This window comes from Phascolarctos cinereus, unplaced genomic scaffold (assembly GCF_003287225.1).
Source record: "Phascolarctos cinereus isolate Bilbo 61053 unplaced genomic scaffold, phaCin_HiC Scaffold_726;HRSCAF=1367, whole genome shotgun sequence".
Classification (NCBI taxonomy): Eukaryota; Metazoa; Chordata; class Mammalia; order Diprotodontia; family Phascolarctidae; genus Phascolarctos; species Phascolarctos cinereus.
This window is the reverse complement of record NW_027556098.1, coordinates 423,733,431-423,743,368: the sequence shown is the minus strand read 5'-3', so window position 1 is coordinate 423,743,368 and position 9,938 is coordinate 423,733,431. Positions and strand designations below refer to the sequence as shown.

At 41.2% G+C, this 9,938-nt stretch overlaps 1 pseudogene; it reads right to left on the bottom strand.

The window, feature by feature from the left end:
• The window catches only part of LOC110197811 (vomeronasal type-1 receptor 4-like), a 9,175-nt pseudogene extending 413 nt beyond the window's left edge, over positions 1-8,762 (bottom strand).
• Between the last annotated feature and the right edge of the window lie 1,176 nt (positions 8,763-9,938).

Genomic DNA, 9,938 nt, shown 5'->3' with positions numbered 1-9,938 from the left:
TCCCACATATACAGCATCAGGAAATGAGAGAATGAAAGCATACAGGGAAGCACAAAATACAGAAGGAACTAGATGAGAATAATATCCATGCTGCTGCATTGCAGTCATGTTTCTGGTGTGCTCTGGATCAATAATTCCCAAAGGAATAAAGACATTTAGAAGCAGATGGAAAGTCCAACAAAGGAGAGTGGAGGGAATGATGTACTTCAGGGCTCTGGCTTTAAGATCTGCTGAACTTGAGTTTCTGGGGCTGATAGTGATGACTTGAAAGCCACTCAAGAGGCAGGTCAAGGTGACAGAAAGACATTGAGCAACTCTGTGAAAGTAGAGGGTAATTTTATAGCTAATGATATCCAGGAAATTCTTCAAGAAGTGCCAAACGGTTGGCCAAGGCAAGCTGTGTGAGAATCTTCTATGGGTCTAAGTCTATGCCTACTGAGAAACATGACAATGAAGAGACTAATAAGAAAGGAATTTCCTATAACCCCCATTCCTGTTTAGGAAAAGAAGACAATACTCAGGATCGTGTCTTTTGTGTTTGGGGGACAAGAATGTCCATGAGAGGCAGATAGGCCTACAAGAATACACAAGTCGATGGTATTTGTAAACACTGCCTCTCAAACCCACTTGGAAGAACCTACTGATATCTCCTTCAGTTCTTTGTACAGAAATTCTTACACTCATCCTTGCCCCATAAGGTCTGTGAACAATGGATTGGCTTTAGGTATGGGGAGTTGTAGTTTATGAAACATTCAAATAATTATCCTTATGGTTATAATGTTACAGTGTTTATATGAGAGTACTCTTTATGACTGGTTAGGAACAGTGGGAAGACATATGTGGTCAAAATTATTAAACGCAACCCGTAAGACATGGTTTGAAGCCAATTTCTTAAGAAGCATTTTTGCTTTGGGAATCAATCAATCAGTATTAACCAATCAGTTACCAAACATTTATTAAATGCTTCCTAAGAGCCAAGGACTGAACTAAGTGCTGGATATACAAAGACATAAATAAAACTTTCCCTCACTTAAGGATGCCAATAAAGGGGGGCAGCTAGGTGGCACGGTGGATAGAACACCGGCCCTGGATTCAGGAGGATCTGAGTTCAAATCTGGCCTCAGACACATAACCCTTACTGTGTGACCCTGGGCAAGTCACTTAACCCCCATTGCCCAACCAGAAAAACAAAAACAAACCAAAAAAAAAGGATGCCAATAAAGGTAGAAACATAAATACAGAATACAGAATACAGAAATAAGGATACATTAAAGAAATTGGTGCCACTGTGCAGGCAGCTAGGTAAGCTCAGTGAGATCCAGCTCCTCTAGTCTTCCCTAGAGGATCAGAATGCAATGGGTTTCTAGTTTCTAAAAATGTCAGAGTTGTTTTTTTCTATGTTTTCTTGTATTTCTTTTTCCCTGTGGGAACGTGCCAGGAAAAAAGACTTCTCAATTCTAAGGAATATTTCCATTTCTTAAATATTCCTCCTGATGCATCTATCAGAAAACATTACAGATAAATAATACTGACTAGATGTTACAGTTTAATGGCTGATGGGTTCTGACCTGGCCATCCCATCACCTGCTAATGCCTTCCCACTACGCTCCCTGACCTACTTCCTTCTTGAAATAGCAAGCAGCCCAGAACAAGGTGTCAATAGTCCTGCACGGTATCCTGTAGGTATCTTTACATAATGTTTCTCAAATCTTTGTTATATCAAGAGATCAACAAACTCTCTCAAACGTCTCTTTGCAAAACTCCAAACCCTTTTGCTCTTAAACTCTTTTTGCTCAAATTTTCTACCTTTTTTTCCTTACTATACCTCTCCAGTAGCCTTCAAAACCACATCTTTCTTACTTCCTTCATATTCTTCTCCTAAACTTTTTACTTGTTTAATTCCTCTAGTCTCTATATTCTAATCATATCCTAGACTGTCCATAAAACTCATCTTTACTATATTGAATTTCTCCTCTAGAACAAAATATTGTTAAACAAAAACCATTACCTACTAAACTTTTACTTCCTAAATTACATAGTTTATTTCAACTCAAGTGACTTTGTCATTAATTTATCTAAAGTAATTATACTCTGTTAATTATTGCTAATTTGTTGTAATTCTGTTATTCCCTAGGGAATGAAATCACCTTATATTTCTCTCACTGTCCCAGAAGGGGAGAGAGGGTAATACTGCATAATCTTAGTCTTAATCCTAGCTGCAAACTTCAAAAAATCCATTTAAGATGTTCTATTCAAATAACAATTAAGTTCTGTCATATCATTCATAGAAGTAGCACAAAGTATTTTTCCAAATTAAGTTTTACTTATTCTTTTTTCCTTTCCTGTTTTCTTATTCTTCACCTTGGAATCTCACTTTCTAGTTTTCAGAATCTAAATAGATTTTTCTCTGCAGCTTCACTATTTCCCTAATCAACCACGAACCTTTACAGAGTTCATTCTAAGACAAACAAAATTAGGCTGCATGTGCATGTTTATTACTCTTAATGCTGGCGAATCATGCATATAGAGATATGCATGGGAGTTCATTAGGAAGATGAACTCAAGGAAGGATAAACGAAGGGGACTTTATATCTTCAGAGCAATTCCCCCTCCCTTCTCAACTCAGGATGCCTGTGTCAGCCAAAATTCTAGTCTCCATCTGTGTTAACCATAATATCAGAAAGGAATTTCCCTAAGAGGACAGATTCATAAATATAATAAGAAATATGTTAAAGTGTCAATTGAAATTACAGTTCCAGGATGTCTGCTTTTTCTATCAATAACATGACATATCATAACATAAACAACAGGGAAGAGGGATGTCATTACTCAAAATAGTGTTGAGTTCAAAGCACCTTGTCCTTGGCAGAAGAATTTTCCCAGTCAGCAAAATCCAGCAGGAAAGCTTGGGTTCACTCAGAGAGCAAAGCAAAGCATGTCCGTTATGCCAGAGCACACAAAGTATTATGGTAGCTAAGCTCAGAGTGGGCCAAAAATATCTTTCTCTTAATTGGCCAATTCAGGTTTTAGGCCTTTCTCAGGTGAGGGGGCTCAAGACACCCTCCTGTCTTTAACCAGATTGCACTCTGTAATTTTCAAATTTAGAGAGTTATATATTTTAATTCTTAACATTTCTCATACAATGGTTTTTACAATAGTGTCATACATTTCTAAAATACTGATTGCTGACATTCCAAATGGATTACATTCAAGGCCAACATAGAGAAATCTTGATGAAAGTATACTTTAAGGACAAAAGCTTATTTTTGAAGTTTTAGACACATTTCCCTGATGTGAAATATTGAGTGGCAACATAAAACATTAAGCTCAACAGCAAAAATGTATATCTAATACTCCCTAGAACTAGTTTTCTTTTAAGGGTTCTCTTTATTCCTCCAATCCTCCTCCTTTGTGTAGCATCTACTCCCCAAATATAGGCCAGACTGATGACTCTTTCTTTATTCTTACCCTCATATCCATGCACGATGATGGCCTTTACTCTGTGATGCCCTTTATTTTTGCCACGTAGTGCATAAAACATAGAAATAGCACTTGATCTCTGGAAAGGACTGATTAACAGAAGCAAATACCTTATCAACAAAAGGGGCACTATTCAAAGTTCCAGGAGTTTTCTTTTTGTGTTCTTAAATCATTTTGGGGGAAGGGAAAAACCTGGAGAGAGACATGCAGTGCTGGTCTTGAAACTTGGTCTCCTCCTACTTTTTACTTTTCCTTAAAAAAATTTCTACAGAATGTTAGGCTAACACTTTTGCACAATCTAGCGTAAAAATGATTAGGGGCCTCATTGCCTTCTTGCACTGCCTCCTAGAACTTATTCCAGTTCTTCCCGCATATTGCATAATCATTCATACCCTTAAGTAAAGATTGTCTGGCCTATTATAATCTGATATTGTAATCATCATCATCATCGTCATCATCAGTGAGATCCCAATATGGGTCTTGTAAAGGCCAACTGGGGAGCCTCTTGGGGTAGGGAACCTCCCTCTCCACCAGAGCCAGCCGCTTGTTGCTTCTATGAGTAGGGTTTCCATTAAATCACTTACATCTCCCCAAGTAAAATCATTACCTCTAAATATGGCCTTGAATCAGTCTATGACTGTTCCAGGGACCTCATCAAATCTAAGAATATTACTTCTTTAAGTGGAGAAGTCAAAGGGCTGAAAGGCTTTTGTTGTATAAGAAAAGCTACATTGCCCCTACAGTCATGACTAATACCCTCTTGAAGAGGGAAGATACTGTAGTCTTTCCTTCTTCTTTGTAAGAACTCAAGCCTCCCATTGAAACAAGAGGAGAGTAGAATGGAAGTGCAAAAAGAGGAAGGAAGTGATGAAGAAGGAGCTGCAGTTGGTAGAGAAAGTGTGGCAACACGAGAGGTAGCCAAAAAGGGTTGTGATAATGAAGAAGGGGATATAGAAATGGGGAGAAACTGGCAAGGCAGGGTACAGAGATGGGGTAAGGGCAAAGGAGCAGGAGAGGGTAAGGAGGGGGGAGAGGAAAAAGATAAAGCAGGGTAGAGATGCAGGGACATCAGAGAAAGAGAGAACACCTCAGGTGGAGTCAGGAAGATGCCATCAGATGACTTAGATGTAATTAGCTGATCAGCTCATTTGCTCCACAAATACCATTATTCTAGTTGCTTAGGGTTTTTATCTCCTAGGACTAACCTTAAATCTCTTAGCAAGCAGTAAAATAGTACTGAACTGAGGCCAAAATGATTCAGCAGCTCAATTTTCCCCATTTTAAACCAAATATCACAAAACCTAACTGCCTGGTTTTTGGTTATCTCTGACTTAATTTGGAACTTCTTGTCCCAGGCTTTGCCAAGTTTTTCCAAATAAGTCTCTTTTTTTTCACTCTGCCTTTAGAATTCTTTGCTCCCTTTATTCTCAACAACTTCTTATATCTAGCCAAAGAAAAATTCACGAAACACAAATATACACAGAAGCATAAATAAATAGGCACAGGGCTGATGGGATTTGTGGAGCATTCCCCACAAATCTTAGTTAAGACAACGAGTACAGGGCTGCTCATTGGTATCAGTCTGAAGCTGCTGTTTCTTTAAGGGCTGAATTTCACTTCTCCTTGTCAAGTGAAGCACCTCCGGTTTGGAGAAGTTGAAAATTTCCAATTTCCAATTAAGATATGTGGGTAGTTAATAGAGATACAGTCCCTGAGAATGCCTTTCTGAGGTTTTAGTCATTTTTCAGGAATCCCTCCTAAGGGGCTGTGTGGTTTAGCTGAATAGCCCAGTCACAGGCCTAGTGCTCAGTTCATAGATCTTAATAAGGCTTCTGGAATCCCTAGCAGAGTCTCTATGATGGTTCATGGTATGAACCAATTGGAGGCCAGTTTTTAGTGCCAGAACTTGTGGTTCATGGCTAAGAAAAACCTTGCACAAGTGAAGTTCTCCTGGGAAGATATAACTTCCCCTATTGACCCTTGTTTTTTATATCTGGATTTACAGTGCCATACTCCCCCAGTATGGGTGCAGCTGCCAATAAGTTCAGCCCTTTATCTGGAGACCCAGTTTATGAGCCAGTAGAGGACAACTGTAGGGTAAAATCTGGAGACCATCTCTCTTCCTAAATGAATTAAAGAGATATTGTCATATAGCAAATACTAAATACCATGATGAAACTTACACTAAAAAAAAAAACTTTTAAAAAAGGAATTCACTGTGCACATGAAAGCAAGCTCCCTCTTTAGGCCAATTTTCATGGTTCTCTGGTTAGTTCTGTCATAATTCTAGTTACCACCCCCTCAACTGGAAAGCCTAAATTTCCCCTACCCCTTTTTATCCTGACTAGGAATGCTTGCCTGTTTTTCCAGGCCTCTTCAACCTCCTTTGGAAAGTATCCTTTCCAGTATAAAACTGGGGCTCCACCTTGAATAAAATGTCTTCATAAGCCTATTAATGACTTCCCTAAAAAGGCATCAAACAAGGGACATTAACAATGGGGGGTCCTGGGTTCTACATTTCCAATAATTACTAAATTATCACATCAAATAAAAACAATACGCCAAGACAGACACAGACAGACAAAGGGAATTTTCCCCCAAAGGGGTGATTACCTTTCTAGCTCAGAGAAGATCTGGGTTTAAGGGGAGAGTCAGGTCTCAACCACAGTTCTCCAGAAGAAGACTTCTCTTCACCTGGAAAGTTCTATGGCTGGGGGAGACAGAACATAAAAGAAAAGTGATGGGTTCTTTGAAGAGAGTTGGGGAAGCAAGTTCTCCCCTTGGTCTCAGTTGCAACCTCCAAATTACCATAAGTAAATTTAACAAAAGTGGACTGAGGTACATACTCCAAGCAAAATCCATTTATTAACAGTTTTTGTTGTTGTTTATCCTTTGTTTTTGAAGAGAATCAATGACATCATGGAGTGATGTCTTGACTTGTGCATGAATTGGGTTTAAGTGAGACGGAGTTACACAAAGTTATCAGCCTCACTCTCTCTCGCAGAGTCATCAAAGTCCAGTGGCAAGACAAAAATCAAGATGACTGGCAAAGGTCCTGGATCCAGTGGATGACCTTGGCATCTTTGATGTCTGGTCAAGCTCCAAGTACTCCACTGCTCCTGCTTCGGCTGCCTTCGTGGCTGTTGGAACAAATTGTTCTCATCCACCCATTCTGCCAGGGGAAGTCTTCACACTCTCTGATGAGTTTGAGGCATGTTGATTACCCTCAACCTGGTTTGGCCTGTCTGCCAAAATGGTTTTATTGGCCACCGTGCATGCTACAGCTTCTTGTAGCCACAGAAAAGAGTCAGATGAGAGCTGGACATCAAAGGTGGATGATCAGCCCCGAAAAAGGCTCAGCAAGGCTTCATACCAAAAGTGCTAGTCCTCCCTGAACACCCCATATACCACATAGTAATGCATATAACTGTTAACAGAATGGATCAGACTAGTCACCTCAGTAAAGCCACCAACCCAATGAAAAGGGGGCACCCTCTTTATTGATACATCAGAAGGAAGGGGGTCTTGATAGTTATGGAACCTTATAATTGACTCTTCTAAGAAAAGCGAGCTGGCATTTAGGGGAAGCTAGTCATGCCCCTCCCTGATAATTAAGGGATGTTCATTGTTTTATGGCACCCATCTGCCTTTTGTAATCTTTACTGGAGGATCAAAACTACCAGACTTGCTGTCCTCTTGGAGCTGACAAAACCTCCTCTAATTGCACAAGAACAAGAGACATATCTTTTGGGGGATGACACCAGGTTAACTTGGTGGAGCTTAAAGAAAATAAGCAGGTGTCTTAGGAATTAATGGAATGATAACAACTCTTTTTTTAATTATACCTTTAAACTAACTTGGAGGGAAAGCTATATGCCTGAGCCTATCTCAAGATCATCGGAAAGTGGCTTTGAGATTTTAACTCAGTTATAAAAATCAATACAGCATAAAATAAATTACATCATAAAATCAATACAGTAAAAATTAGAAATGATAATAAGTTTGATATTTTTCACCATTCTGGCCAACAAAGGGAAATTTACTCCTTAAGGGAAACATCTATTGGTTTGCCCAGGACCTCTAGTTAGTAATTCTGTGGTCCCAAACTCAGCTTCCATAACTCCCCTGGTACCTCTTGAATCCATTAGATTTACTATCATCGATCTATATTCCTCATACCGGTGCACCCCAACAGCCAATTCTGTTGTCTTCACTTTCAAGGGCAGCGGTAAACTGGGACTTGTTTGCCTCGGGGGTTTGGGGACTCCCTTCCCATTTTTTTCATCCAATTGCACCTGGAATCTGCAGACTTTCTAGCCTCCCCACAGTTCCACTTTGGTTCAGTATGTCAGGGATATACTCCTGTGTCCTATTGTCCTGGGAGGAGGACACCATGGACTTACTGTTGGTATTGCATTCCCTGGCTTATTAGGCCTCCAGAAAAAGGATTCAACCCTGTCCCATGCTCAGAGATGTCTTTCTCCAAACTGCATCCTGGCCATTTTGACCTTGCACTCTCCAGAGACCAAGAAGGCCCACAATCCTTCCTTAGTATGGTTGGCTATTGCCACCTCTGGATCCATGACTCGTCAGATTGTGAAATCTCTAGAAGTTCAGACTCCCAAAGACATCCATGGCCACCCTTTCCCTTGGTCACCTGAGGCCCAGGAATCTTTTGAGAAACTCCCAGCTGCCCTCCAACCAGTCCCTGCCCTCAGACTCCAGACAATTCTAAGTCAGTTAACTTCTTTTGCCACTAGACCTCTGGATTTGCCTCTGTGGTAATGACCCAGGGCCGTGGGGATCACCACCCTGTTGCTTAACACAGCCTCTACCTCTATCAGGTCCCTGATGTTGCTGCTACCACAGCCCTGGTTGAAAAGGTACAACCCCTGGTGTTGTGCCACCTACTTACTATCTCTCTCCCCCATGATGTATGGCAGCTGCTGAAGAATAAATCTACTGAGTGCCTCTCTAATCAGTGTCTAAGTCAGTTATGTACTCCTCCTCCTGGCCAAGACTGTCTGCCTATCTTGCTACACCAACTTAATCTTACTCTATGCCTACCTCTCCTGGATATCAAGGGTACTGATTTCCCTGGCTGTGACTGTTCCACTGCCTGCCAGTTGTCCATTTCTCCTCAGCCTGATCTGAAGGATATTCCACTGGTCAACCCTGATCTCATCCTCTTTGTGGATGGCAGCTGTCTCCACAATGACCCTGAGAACACCCATGTGGGCTTTGCTATCTGTTCCACTACAGCTACCTTGGGCTCCTGCCATCTTTCCTATGTGCTCTCTGCACAAGGGGATGAACTGTTCACCTTCCCTGAAACCTGCCACCTAGCCTCTTCTAAGACTGCCACCATCTATACTGGTAGGCTTTCAATATGGCCCAGGACTTTGGTCAGTTGTGGAAGCTCTGGGGAGTCCTCACAGCTGCTGGCATGCCAATAAGCCACATCACTCATGTTTCCTCCTAGTGATCATAGTTTCTTCAGAACTAGCCATTGGCAAATGCCAAGACTACAATGAGTTCTTTTGACCCCATCTCTTCTGGAAAAGTCCATACAGATCCTGCAGCCCTAGGACTCATACTTTTTCTTTTCACTTCCCACTCATACCACCCTCAGCCCCTCTGTATCCACCTAGTACCCACCAAGCTACTGCTCCTTCCACCAAGCAGGGCTCTTGGAAGGCTTCAGAGATTGCCCCTTCCTACAACATACTTTGGGTCTCTGAGGCTAGGTGTAATAATACCCCGGGTTTCAGCCTGCTTGGTTTTGTGTAGTGTACCCTGCTGCCCACTGAACAAAAACAAGTGGGGGTGGGGTAGCCTAAATACTCAGAGATTGGGAAGTCCCTCTCATAAACCAAATAGCACATACAATATGTCAGCAATGACAAATACATATGCAGCATAATCCTGGAAAACAAGTCAAGATAAAACTGGGAGTGAAACAGCAGAAATAGCCTCTACATGGGTCCTTTCATTAACATTCAAATGGACTTCATAAAGCCCCCACATAAGGAAGGCTTTAAATACATACAGTGGATTCTTTTTCAGGCTGGGTAGAAGCCCTCCCTTGCAGAAAGGTCTCTTCCCTCACAGCAACCAAAATAAACAACCAAAATAACAAAACAAAAATCCCTGCTGATTGAGTTAGTACCTAGATTTGGAATTCTCCACATTATTGACTCTGAGAAGGGAACACATTTCACAGGACAGATCATCACCTTACTATACAAGGGACTGGGCATAAGGCAACTAGATAACTCAGTGGATAGAATGCTGGGTCTGGAACCAGGAAGACCTGAGTTCAAATCTGGCCTCAGATCCTTCTAGCTATTGTGACCCTAGGCAAATCGCTTAACCTGTTTGCTTTAATCCACTAGAAAAGGAAATGGCAAACTACTCCAGTATCTTTGCCATGAAAAGCCCATGGACAGTATGGTCCA